The sequence below is a fragment of the Mercenaria mercenaria genome, chromosome 8, assembly GCF_021730395.1.
Source record: "Mercenaria mercenaria strain notata chromosome 8, MADL_Memer_1, whole genome shotgun sequence".
NCBI classification, from domain to species: Eukaryota; Metazoa; Mollusca; class Bivalvia; order Venerida; family Veneridae; genus Mercenaria; species Mercenaria mercenaria.
In genome coordinates this window covers 30,688,206-30,702,428 of record NC_069368.1, presented here as the reverse complement: position 1 = coordinate 30,702,428, position 14,223 = coordinate 30,688,206, and positions in this window count along the sequence as shown.

Genomic DNA, 14,223 nt, shown 5'->3' with positions numbered 1-14,223 from the left:
AATTTCGTGGGCATGAAATTTCGTGGTTTTGGTCAAAACAGCAATTTCGTGGGGGTTTGAATTCATGGATTTCAACTTTTGAAGATAAAATTAATTGGAATTTCACTTGTTCGTTGGGATTAAATTTTGTGGATTGACTCAACCACGAAAATTAGTCCCCCACGAAAATTAGTGATTTCACAGTACCCTGATACTTCTTCATATGTCGGCTCTTACTTCTTGTGCTGTTTGCAGTTATGTTGACATACGACTATGCACTAGGTGTAAATATTTATTGTTTTTGAACTTGCAGTTACACTTTTCTTTTCCCTGTATGATAATATCAACCACTTCCATATGCTGGTCGTAGAGTATATCTTATACTTGACACATTTTTCTGAGTCGATTATAAAATCCTGACCATGTAACTTATGTCAGGCATATTACTGTGTAATAGTTTAAAAGTCTCAGCATATACCTTATTATACTAGATACTGAACATGCCAGACACCTTACCATGTGCAGGCTGTAATATCCCGACAAGGACCTAATCACAAAAGACACATGACCCTGTTCTTGCTGTAAAATCTGACCTTGTATTGTAACATGAGACATATTACTATGTGCCAGCTGTAGTCTCAATATCCACCATGATATATTTTAACCTGGTCCTGTGCCTGCTGTAGTATGACCATGTACAATTATGTCAGATGCTTAACCATGTGGCATGTGCCATGTGCCACATGTTGCCACATGTAAAATCCCAATATGCACCTTGTTACGCTAGACATACGATCATGCACCGGCTGTAAAGTCTTGACCACATTTGACAATGCTAGACACATAACCATGTGCAAGCTGTAAAATTTCAACAAGCACCTAGTTCTATAGATTATTCTATTTGTGCACTGCTTTGAAATACTGACGGACACAGTTATGTTTAATGCATGATTTTGTAACTGAGTGAAATGCAGCATGTTTCTTGTTTTAAAAATGCTCATTTTGAATGTAATGCCCATAAGTTGTCCATTTTTCACAGTTTTATCTAGTTAATGATCATTTTTCAATCCCCTAAAGTAACGGAAAGTGACTTAAAACCACTGATGGAATGTCAAAAGTCAAACTGAGCTAGGAGCAGTAGCAGATTAATAATTCGTGGTACTGTGAAAAAAATCTCAATTAACTGATCATGAAAATGTTTTGCAAGCAGTTATCGTCATAAACGGTTCATTTTTGATTCATTGATGTTTTGATTAATTGTCACATTATTAGATATGTATTTGAATTGTATCTGTGATTTTTTTTTTTTTAAAAATGATGAATTTTTTAAAATTAATCGTTTTGTTGTGAAAACATTGGTCACTCACCACGTTTGTATGTACATGTACATATTCTGCATATTTACATTTTGTGAAAGACATCATTTGCTTAAAGCCCTGCTCCGTGGCTATTCAAGTTCTTTTGTGTGTATGCAACCCATGATTACAATAGGTAACAGTTAACGGCCACATGCTACACATATAAAATTTTATATAAAATAGACACTATTTGACAGGCGTCACTGTTCATTGTCAGGATTTTCATGCTTTTTCAGTGACAATTCAAGGTTAAAAAGTAGGATGGGAGCAGGGCTTTAAGGATGTGGACACATAATGGCAGTTGATAATTTCTGTTGTGATTGCCTATTCTGTTATGGTGTTAGGGCATTCTTCTGATGATTATGTAACCCATTCCACCACCTGGTTTTCCTTTCATACTGGAGAATGTCAAAGTAGCATATGAGCCGTGCCATGAGAAAGCCAGCATAGTGGCTTTGCGACCAGCATGGATCCAGACCAGTCTGTGCATCTGCGCAGTCTGGTCAGGATCCATGCTGTTCGCTTTTAAAGCCTATTGCAATTAGAGAAACCATTAGCGAACAGCATGGATCCTGACAAGACTGCGCGGATGCCAACTATGTTGGTTTTCTCATGGCACAGCTCATATTGAGAATTCATAATTGAATGGAAATTTCCATTTGTCATTACAGGTTTACCACCTTTATTATGTCATTAAACTTCTGATTGTGATTGTATGTTGTTTCATTCAAATTACATTAAAGAACACAGCAATAAATTTTTAAGTAGAGGTTCTGATATTTGTGAAGCTGCAGCATTTTATTGTTTTCATGTTTTGGGCTTTGCGTTTTTTTTTAATATAAGTAGTTTTTTTAAAAAAAAACAACAACAAACTATCATGTGATCTGTTGTCTAATTTACCATGGTTAAGAGGATAAATGTTTAGGAATTAAACCATGATGCACGAGTGGTTAGATACCTAAGCTTTTGAATGACAGACTGTGGTAAATCATATGTTTTGTCATGCTTTCATTTTTCTCTGTCATTTGAACAAAAAAGGATATCAAGCATTGTTTATTTTGCAATAAACAGTTGATATGCAGACCAGTGGGAGGACGGACGTTTTGGCCACGGACGTTTTGGCCCATACGTTTCGGCCTAGGATCTTTTGGCCTAGGACGTTTTGGCCAAGAAAATTTTTGAGGTAGGATGTTTTGGCCAAAAAGAAATTATTTCCATAATATGCAAATTATGATCTGGACATTAATATGTTATCATATGTTACAGTGTAATTGATCATTCTTTTTAAAAAAGTAATTGTGAATAAAATTTATTTTCATAACTCTTTTGGTTTGTTGTAAATGGCAAATATTTTCACATACACAAACACATACAATGTGTATATGTTTATATGTATACATATAGAAAGATTATAAAAATAAAAATAAAATACCATGAGTATGTTTTATTATCAGTTTAATTTGTTCACTTATACTATATCATTCTTCAGAATAATCTCCAGACCATATTTAGCACGATATGGAACCACAACTTATTTTTGGCCAAAACGTCCTACCCCCAAAAAATGCCTGGCCAAAACATCCTAGGCCGAAAGATCCTAGGCCGAAACGTCCGGGCCAAAACGTCCGCTGGCCAAAACGTCCTACATTCAGACCAGTGGATGAACATATACGCCAGTTATGACGTGAGATAGTCACATTGTGTCCACTTCATTACTACATGACGAAGTTTGGTATAACTTTTATCATCGTGTTTTAAAGATCATGTTAGAATGAAAAAAACAAGGCCTTAATGTGGTTTATCATCTGATATAGCGTGGCCCATTATTTAGGTACTTGGATATTTAACCTATTCCTGCAAATCTGAAATTTTAACTGTGTAAATTAGATGATAAACAATGCACAGGCCTTGATTATTTTATAAATAAGCCACTAAATAGCCTTGTTTATTTTCATTCGAACATGCTCATATTATTTTGATAAGAATTATACTAAAGGCACTGACCTCCAGTTTTTACGACAACAAAAAAATGAAAATTTTTAGGTTTCAGGAAAATTAAGTTGTATATCTTAAGAAAGTTTTGAAACTGGCAGAATATATATTATGGAAACACATGAAAATAAGTTGTTTTTACTTTTTACAACATTCAAAATTGAAAAGGATTTGTAACAGGTTACTCTAGGTAAACTGCAATAATTTTAAGTCTTTATATTAAACGATCGTTAAGTATGTTTTCCTCCGTGGTGTATTGATCAAGACTGCAAGAAATTTTTCTTTCAATGGCAGTTTGGGTTTAATTCTCTTCTCTGGCATCTTCCTTTTTCTTGATTTGGCATTTTTAATGAAAGATAGTTTAGAAACAAGAACTCATATTCTGATGTTCATAATATTACCAAGCTTTAATTTTAAAGAAAGATCAGTTTTTGTCATAATCATGGGGGTCAGTGTCTTTAACCCTTAGCCTGCTGCAGGTGAATTTAACAGCCTTTGCAAACAGCTTGGAACCAGATCAGACGCCGATTAAATCGGCGTTTGATCAGGTTCCAAGCTGTTTGCTACTCTGACAATATTTCTTCCAATTTTGGAGCAAATTGAATGAACTTTACAATTTTAGCAGACGACATTTCCAGCAGACGACAATTTATCTAGCATGCTAAAGGTTAAACTTCATTCATCGGAGTAGTAATGAACTGGATGTGCATTTTGATATCTTAATTATGTTGTAATGTTTTCTCAATGAGTTGGTGTTTCTTCGATTGTTTACCACAGAATATACACTGCTTTATTTCTTCTTTGTTTAATTGACAGAATATTGATTCGTGTTAGTAACATAATTAGTACTTTCCTCTTTATATTGTTGATGTGATATGACCTTTTATATCAGTGTTGTTAACAAGTTTTTTGCGCTTATGTAAATACTACTTAAAATTTGTTTCGATATATTTTTAGCTCACCTGAGCAATGCTCAGCTGAGTTTTTGTGATCGCTCGATATGCGGCGTCCGGCATCTGTCGTCTGTTGTCTGTCTGTCAACATTTAGCTTGTGTATGCGATAGAGGCTGTATTTTTCAATTGATCTTCATGAAATTTTGTCAGAATGATAACCTTGATGAAATCTAGGCCAAGTTGGAAAATGGGTCATATGGGATCAGAAAGCAGGTCACTAGGTCAAATCAAAGAAAACCCTTGTTTGATAGAGGCTGTATTTTTCAGTTGATCTTCATGAAATTATGTCAGAATGATTGCCTTGATGATGTTTAGGCCAAATTTGAAAATGGGTCATCTGGGGTCAAAAACTAGGTCACTAGGTCAAATCAAAGAAAAACCTTATGTAAGCGATAGAGGCTGTATTTTTTCAATTGATTTTCATGAAAATTTGTCAGAATGATTGCCTTGATGAAATTTAGGCCAGATTCGAAAATGGGTCATCTGGGATCAAAAACTAGGTCACTAGGTCAAATCAAAGAAAAACCTTGTGTATGTGATAGAGGCTGTATTTTTCAATTAATTTTCATGAAATGTGGTCAGAATGAATACCTGGATGAAATCTAGGTCAAGTTTGAATACGGGTCATCTGGGGTCAAAAACTAGGTCACTAGGTCAAATCAAAGAAAAACCTTGTGTATGCGATAGAAGCTGTTTTTAGCTCGACTTTTCGAAGAAAAAGTAGAGCTATTGCACTCGCCTTGGTGTCGGCGTCTGCGTCGCCATTGGGTAAAGTTTTTGATAAAGTCAAATATCTCTGTTATTATCAAAGCTATTGACTTGAAACTTAAAATACTTATTTACTATCGAAGTCTACACCAGGAGAAACAATCCTCATAACTCTGATTGAATTTTGACAGAATTATGCCCCTTTTTAACTTAGAATTTTTGGTTAAAGTTTTTGATCAAATCAAATATCTCTGTTACTATCAGAGCTGTTGACTTGAAACTTAAAATAGTTATTTACTATCAAAGTCTACACCAGGAGAAAAAATCCCCATAACTCTTTCTGAATTTTGACAGGATTATGCCCCTTTTTAACTTAGAATTTTTTGTTAAAAATTTTAATAAAGTCAAATATCTCTGTTACTATCAAAGCTGTTGACTTGAACCTTATAATACTTATTTATCATCGAAGTCTACATCAGAAGAAACAATCCTCATAACTTTGATTTAAATTTTGACAGAATTATGCCCCTTTTTAACTTAGAATTTTTTTGTTAAAATTTTTGATAAAGTCAAATATCTCTGTTACTGTTAAAGTTTTTGACTTAAAATAGTTATTAACTATCAAAGTCTACACCAGGAGAAACAATCCCCATTACTCTAATTTGAATTTTGACAGAGTTATGTCCCTTTTTAACTTGGATTTTTTTTACTGGCTAAGCACTAATTCAGAGTCAAGCATTGAGAAAAGTCGAGGCGCTGTCTTACGGAAAGCTCTTGTTTTCATTTGATCTTCATGAAATTTGGTTGGAATGATTGCCTTGATAAAATCTAGGTCAAGTTTGAATATTGGTCATCTGGGGTCAAAAACTAGGTCACTAGGTCAAATCAAAGAAAAAAAACTTGTGTATGCAGTAGAGGCTGTATTTTTCAGTTGATCTTCATAACATTATGTCAGAATGATTGCCTTGATGAAGTCTAGGTCGGGACTAAATATTGGTCATCTGGGATCAAAAACTAGGTCACTAGGTCAAATCAAAGAAAAACCTTGTGTATGCGATAGAGACTGTATTTTTCAATTGATCTTTGTGAAATTTGGTCAGAATGATTGCCTTGATAAAATCTAAGTCAAGTTCAAATATGGGTCATCTAGGTTAAAAAACTAGGTCACTAGGTCATATCTAAGAAAATACTTTTTTAAACTCGAAGAGACCACATTTTTGGTCCAATCTTAATGAAAATTGGCCAGAATATTTATCATGAAATCACTAGGTCAAACATGTTTACACTGTTATGGTGTGTTTCTCAGGTGAGCGACCTAGGGCCATCTTGGCCCTCTTGTTTATGATGTTATCAGCTTTAAATTGAATGGAATGGAAGAAGAATGTTTTCATGTTACAGTTTAACTATTGAAACCTTTTGCAGTGATTTTAGTTCATTTCCTGATGAACATATTAACCTTGTGTGTGTAGATGAACATGTCAACCTTGTATGTGTGGAATAAATTTGATGATTTTATCTTATTTTAGTTCACATAGGTAGCTAAAGAAGGAGAGTTTTGATCTTTGGATCTCGGGGCCGTCAGTTTGATCACCAGATGAGGTGTATGTTCTGGGTTTTTGATTCCGTACCTCATGTTTCGATTTCGATGTAAATGAGATGTGGAACCAAAATTTGTAGTCCTGTTTGGCACCATATAACCTATACTGTGTTGGTGTGCCGTAAAACCCAAATAAATAAATAAATAAATAGTATGTTCTCGGGTAAGGGTTTAGGTAATTGACCTGTAAAAAATTTGCAGTTTTTGTTTGTTTACATATTCCATGTGTGTGATTTCGGTATTCTTCAGTCGTTATGAAAAATCATTTTCTGTTATGGCTGAATGCTTCTGAAATCACATACTGAAAATACGTAATTGCACGGAAATTGTCAATTAACATTACTGGTCTGCTACCTTAACCCTAACCCTGCTAAATTTCTATAATGAACTTGTCCATCTTCCAGTTTGGACAGTACCATTTACTGTTAAAAGGGGTGTTTACTAAAAGAATCTGACTGAATGGCGAACAGGTCAGGTGGTGATCAGACTGCACAGTCGCATAGGCAGAATCATTTGTGTCCAGCATGATAATGGTAAAAATGTAAATGTTTTCATTGAAATTACTTTTTCATTTTAGAAGTGTAAAAACTTTCAGTAAGTCCTCTGAAAATACTTTATTGATACTTAACAGAATGTTGTGCATGAAATGGGAGCATTGAGATTCAGTGTAAAAACAGAAAGCGGTTGATTAATTTCCATTACGTACTCGTTTATATAACTGACAAGCAGACAGATAGATGGTCAAACTGATGAAAAAATTGGCAATAAAATTGCCTTTAACCTTTGTCATGAAGTTACTAAACTTTTTCACATACAGTCCCCGGGCGGGGCGTATGTTCTCCGTGACGATTTGATAAACGACATTGTGTCTGAAATCATTCGTCCTCCACCTCTGATTCATGTGGGTAAGTTGGCAGTTACTTGCGGAGAACAGGATTGTACTGGTACAGAATCCAGGAACACTGGTTAGGTTAACTGCCCGCTGTTACATGACTGAAATACTGTTGAAAAACGGCGTTAAACCCAAAACAAACAAACAAATTTTCACATACATGTAAAACTAGTAACAAAATAGAAGGATCAACATAAATTTGATCTTGGTGAAAATTTTAAGGTACAATAGAAAATGTTTATGAAACCTGATATCCGTCACTAGTGCCTTCTTACTGTCTCTTTATTGTCATTTTTAGCTTGTTGAGAATGCAGGACTAAGTAGACTTTCGTATTATACTTTGGTGAGGGAAGAGGGGATGGGGGTGTTCAGGGTCGGATACTACAAGACATCATCAAAAAAGCACACATAAGAAACTGAAAGAGATTATTATTATCTCAGATAGATTTATTTATTTATTCATTTTTAGGGGTAGGGGAAGGAGGGTGTGTGTGGAGGAGGGATTGGGGGGGGGGAGGTTAATCCCAAACACTACTCCCATGCTGAACAACGTTTCATGACTTTATAGGAAAAATGATTTTTTAGAGACATGTGATTAAATAAGTCAGATTTATGGACAAAGGCAGTTCTAGTGCCCTCCCATTCTTTCCCTGGGCCAAGAGGTAAAAAGTGCGATATGGATATATGCAAACCTGAGCATGAAATTTTGGTTTGTTTTGCTTATTCTAGCTTTATACTGCTGTTCTTGTCACTTTTCAGGAGAGTAAACATGTGTTTCCTGCACTCATCTGCTGTTAAAACACCTTTTTACGTTTGCCCGCTCTGTGGCTGACCATAAATACAATATGGCTCCAAAACTGATAATTTAACAGGAAATGAGGTCAGAGTGATAAAAAAAAAAACAATGCAGACATTCCCACACATTCAAGGAAGTTTCATGACATTTAAGGGACTATATTCATTTATTAGTTTTCACATGTTCATTTCGTGTTATGACATCTCAGAATCCCTCAGGATGTGAAGGTACGGGCATAGACACCAATCAATCCCTCTGGACACTGCAGATGTTGTAACACGAAAATCATACATCTCTGCATCCTGATATTCTGGTTGCAATAGAAGCAAAAAGTAATTTGACAATTGGACTTTCATTCAGAAGTTCTATTCACTCCTTAGACTTTGAATATTACTATTTACCAGATTTTTATAGCACTCTTAATGTATAAAATGAACTCTCAAAAATATATATTCAACTTCTTCCAATTTACTATATATTGGGCATCATTATCAACATTTTCCACCCAACTTATTTTGGTAAGAGACTTACTAGGATATTTTAAAAACATACGCATGGCAGAACCTTCTGGAGGGGGTATTAGTTTATACAGGGTCTGGGGGCATGTCATCCTGTCAGTTGTCTGGTAAGGATTGTTCATATCAGTTGTTTACTTTAGTCTTGTTTATGTTGAATACTTTCAAAGGAAGGATTATGGCAGTTGGGGTATGGTTTTCTTCATAACAAAACCTGGTTGAATTATACAACACACAGACGTTACCATGGTTTCTACCAGTTAGAATATCAATTTGTGTATATCTGAAGTTTGTAATTGTTTTGTCAAAATGTTTCTTAAATTCATGTAGGATCAAATCACATATTTGAAATAAGTAGTGCAAAAGCTTGCATCATTAGCAGCCATTTATTGGGGAAAAAAAAACAACTTCATGTGAGAGATTTATTTTTTGCTATCTAAACTAACTGTCCTATTCTTTTGAAAGTTTTATTTATAATTATTACAAATGGTCATAATTTTTATATTCTCATGTTAGTCATATATCCCATATTGCAAATAATCCATCATAGGAATCAGTTCCAATATTAAAAACGGCAAGCTTTCATTTTATAACCCTTACAGAAGAAAAAGGCCTGCTGCGTACTCTTGCTGTGTACATACAGCGTATATGATGCGTACATGATGTGTACTGAAATCAAGGGCTTTAAATAGTACGCAGGATATACACCGCACATACACCGATAGTACGTTTGTAGTACACTTTTGACATGCAAATGAGCTCTGCCGCGTACTACTTGCTGCGTACATGCTGTGGACTGCATAGTACACAGGATGTACGCTGGAGGAATTTAGTATGCGGGAAATAGTACGCAGCATGTACGCGGCACATACACTTTTCACATGCAAATGAGCCTGCGGTGTACTACCCCTGCGGCGTACATGCTGTGTACTTCTGGCCCGAGTCCTGCGGCGTACATGCTGTGTACTCCTGCTGCGTACATGCTGTGTACTCTTGTGGCGAAACTGCTGTGATAATGTAAATTCCTTACCCCACCAATTTTCATATGCAAATGCTGATCATTTGGACAGAAAAAAAACAGAAAAAAGATAAGTGACATGCATCAATAAGTATTTACCCTTACCAAAATAATGTAGATTGATGTTATCAAATAAATTAGTATGCTTTTCTTCATCCACTTTTCAATGAAATAAATCAATTTTTGTAGCATGTAATTTGGTAAACATTTGAAGAAAATGGCGTAACTGCATCAAGGGGAAACAACTTTAATGCAACTAAATACAAGTGTTATGATTTATTATAGACGATGTGTGCGTAGTATGTATTTATTTCGATTAAAATCCATCTGAGAACAATCTAGGACTGGAATTATATAAGCATTTATACACTTTTATGTCCGTAAAAAGGAGCGCACCAAAAAATTTTGGATTGATTTTTTCCAATGGGTAGAGCGCAATTAGCCAAAAACGTTCTAAAAATATACGAGCGGCAAATCCGATGAACAACTTTTTAATTTGGTGAGGCCTTAATGAGTTAACATAATGAGCATTAAAGCCTTTATAAAACATGATAGAATGGTGTTTTGCTTAAGAGTATTCAAATAACAGTGAGAGCTATTAATTCTTCTCATTTGGGCGCTGTTGAGGCATTATCTTGGTAATTATTTCATGTATTACAAAATGTAATGCAACGAAGTTCAAATAAGCTAGGCTTTTCAATTATCCAAGTTAGAAAGCTCCAGGATTAATTCAAAATGAAAAAGAATATATTTTTACACTGCATGCAAGGTGCAGCTCAGAAATCACTAAGATGTAAGCTTCACAAATGAACATTGCAAATAGTTTGGCAAATTTTCATTGTTCAGAATACCGGTAATCTGAACTATTCTATGCTATTAAGATAAAAGTTACTCGGAAATCAAGTTCTTGCTTCCAAAAAAAAAAAAAATGTACAAATCCTTCCTGCATGAAGTGTACTTCACACTTTTACCTAAAAAAATTCAAAGTATAAACACCAAAAGAAAATGAACAAGTCCCTCCCGCGTATATGAAGTTAACTTCAGACTTTAACTTATAAAAAAAAACTAAGTATAAATGCCAAAAGAAATTGTACAAGTCTTTCCCGCGTATATGAAGTATACTGCACAAATTTCAAAGTATCTGCGGTGTACATGCAGTGTACTATTTTCTTGTACAAGTCCCTCCTGCGTACATGCAGTGTACTCCTTAAATTTTCAGAGTCTGTGCTGCGTACTTGAAGTGTACTAGTGACCTCCTGCGTACATGCTGTGTACTCGTCGAAATAGTACGCGGCATGTACGCGGCATGCGGTGTATGTAAAATGTACTCCTCTGGCGTACTACTGTGTTCGCGGCATATACACAGCAAATACGCAGCATGTACGCCACAGAGGCTTGCTTCTGTGAGGGAAGACTCTTGAAAATATTTAATATGACAGTGTCTTTTTGTAGTACAATCATGTTTGTTTACTTATGAGATATTAGATTCATTAAATTGTGTGAACATTTAATTGTTTATTATTATTTTAAGAACCCAATATACTTACCGCTATTCCAAAATAAAAGATTTTGTAAAATTTTAGTGTTCCAGATTCTGATATTTTCTGCTTATGTATCTATAAATACAATATCTTTTACTGGAAGTTGTTTGTATGGTCCAGTCTTTGTGATAGTAAAATGAGCCGTGCCATGAGAAAACCAACATAGTGGGTTTGCGACCAGCATGGATCCAGACCAGCCTGCGCATCCGCGCAGTCTGGTCAGGATCCATGCTGTTCGCTAACGGTTTCTCTAATTGCTATAGGCTTTGAAAGCGAACAGCATGGATCCAGACCAAACTGCGGGTTTTCTCATGGCGTGGCTAAAATTGTCTCTGAAATTTTGATACTAGATGTTGTGATTTATTGTGTGCTGGTGTTATCACTTGCAGAATTTCATTAAGTATTTATTTCAGAATTCAGAACAGAACTGTTTTCACACTATTAAGCCATACACATTTTAAATCTGATTATGTGAGTGGCCTATATCTTAAATTTGCGGATTCTCACCCTTTTTATAACAGTATATTCCAGTTTTAATAGCACACACTAAGGGTAATGTTATAAAGCAAATACGCAAGTTTCTCCCTACTTTTAGCCCTTACCCTGCTAAATTTCTATAATGAATTTGTCCATCTTTCAGTTTGGACAGTACCATTAACTGCTAAAAGGGGTGCTTGCCAAAAAAGTTACTAAATACGGGAACAGTGCAGATCTTGATCAGACTGCACAGATGTGCAATTAAGTCATACACATATTAAATCTAATTGTTATATGAGTGTCCTTTAGATTCTCACCCTTTTTGTTAAAGTATTTCGAGTTTTAACAACATACTATACAGGTAATATTGTATGGCAAATACACAAGTTTCTCCCTGCATAGCCCTGAATTTCTTTACAATTTGGACAGTACCATTTACTACCAAAGGGGTCCTTACCAAAAAACATACTGACTAAATAACAAACAGTGCAGATCTTGATCAGACTGCATGGATGTACATTTATTAGCTCACCAGAGCAATGCTTACGTGAGTTTTTGTGATCGCTCGATGTCCGGCGTCTGTCTGTCTGTCGTCTGTCAACATTTAGCTTGTGTATGCAATACAGGCTGTATTTTTCAACTGATCTTAATAAGAACCTTGATGAAATCTAGGCAGAGTTCGAAAATGGGTCATCTGGGGTCAGAAACTAGGTCACTAGGTCAGATCATAGAAAAACCTTGTAAATGCGATAGAGACTGTATTTTTCAATTAAGATTCATGAATTTTGGTCAGAATGATTACCTTGATGAAATCTAGGCCGAGTTCGAAAATGGGTCATCCTTGTATATGTGATAGAGGCTGTATTTTTCAATTGATCTTCATGAAATTAAGTCAGAATGATAACCTTGATGAAATCTAGGCCGAGTTTGAAAATGGGTCATCTTAGGTCAAAAAGTAGGTCACTAGGTCGAAAAACCTTGTGTATTCGATAGAGGCTGTATTTTTCAATTGATCTTCATGAAATTAAGTCAGAATGATTGCCTTGATGAAATGTAGATAGAGTTGGAATATGGGTCATCTAGGGTCAAAAAGTAGGTCACTAGGTGAAATGAAAGAAAAACCTCCTGTATGTGATAGAGGCTGTATTTTTCATCTTCATGAAATTTTGTCAGAATGATAGCTTTGATGAAATCTAGGTCAAGTTCCAATACGTGTCATCTGGGTTCAAAAACTAGGTCACTAGGTCAGATCAAGGAAAAACTTTGTGTATGCAATAGGGGCTGCATTTTACACTGGATTTTCATAAAATTTGGTCAGATTGGTTGCCTTGATGAAGTCTAAGTCAGGTTCGAATATGGGTGGTCTGGGGTAAATAACTAGGTTACTAGGTCAGATCAAAGAAAAACCTTGTGTATGCGATAGCTGTATTTTTCAATTGATCTTCATGAAATTTGGTAAGAATGATAGCCTTGGTGAAATCTAGGTCAAGTTCGATTATGGGTCATCTAGGGTCAAAAGCTAGGTCACTAAGTCAAATCAAAGAAAATACTTGTTTATAATCAAGATTTTTGCTCCAATTTTAATAGTAATTGGACAGAATATTTATTTCCATGAACTCACTAGGTTAAACATGTTTACCGTGTTATGGTATGTTTCTCAGGTGAGCGGCCTAGGGCCATCTTGACCCTCTTGTTTATTTATTTGGGTTTTACAGCGCACGAACACAGTATAGGTTATATGGCGCCAAACAGGACTACAAGTTTTGGTTTCACATTTCAGGCTGATCATGATCTACACTGGTTGCAAAGGCAGTATCAAGTGTACAGTATGACAATGGTACCAGTATGATCTTTGGTCATTTTCTAAGTACTAAACAAGTTTCTTTTGCTGAACATGTGTTCCTAGGCCTACAGAAATACAGTATTCTTCACAAAATACAGTTGAACCCTGAAAACTGAATGGCCTACGCACCAGAGAATACTTTGGAGCAGTTATCTGATTAGAGGGGTTTTGTTGTTGGAATGTGTGTTACATTACATAGTTAACCAATTATCAAGTTATCCGAATTATTTAAGATCCTGATCTTTTTAAGTTGCAGTATGAAACAACACAAAATTTTTTAAGGACAAGTCCTACCAAACAAGAGTTAAGATGGTAATCATGACAAAATTGATGTGCCAAAATTCCAACTGCCTTTCATAATATTTGTTTTTCAGGGGTAATTATGTCTCCCCCAGGAGACATATTGTTTTTGCCCTGTCCGTCCGTCCGTCCGTCTGTACGTCACACTTCATTTCCGAGCAATAACTGGAGAACCATTTGACCTAGAACCTTCAAACTTCATAGGGTTGTAGGGCTGCTGGAGTAGACGACCCCTATTGTTTTTGGGGTCACT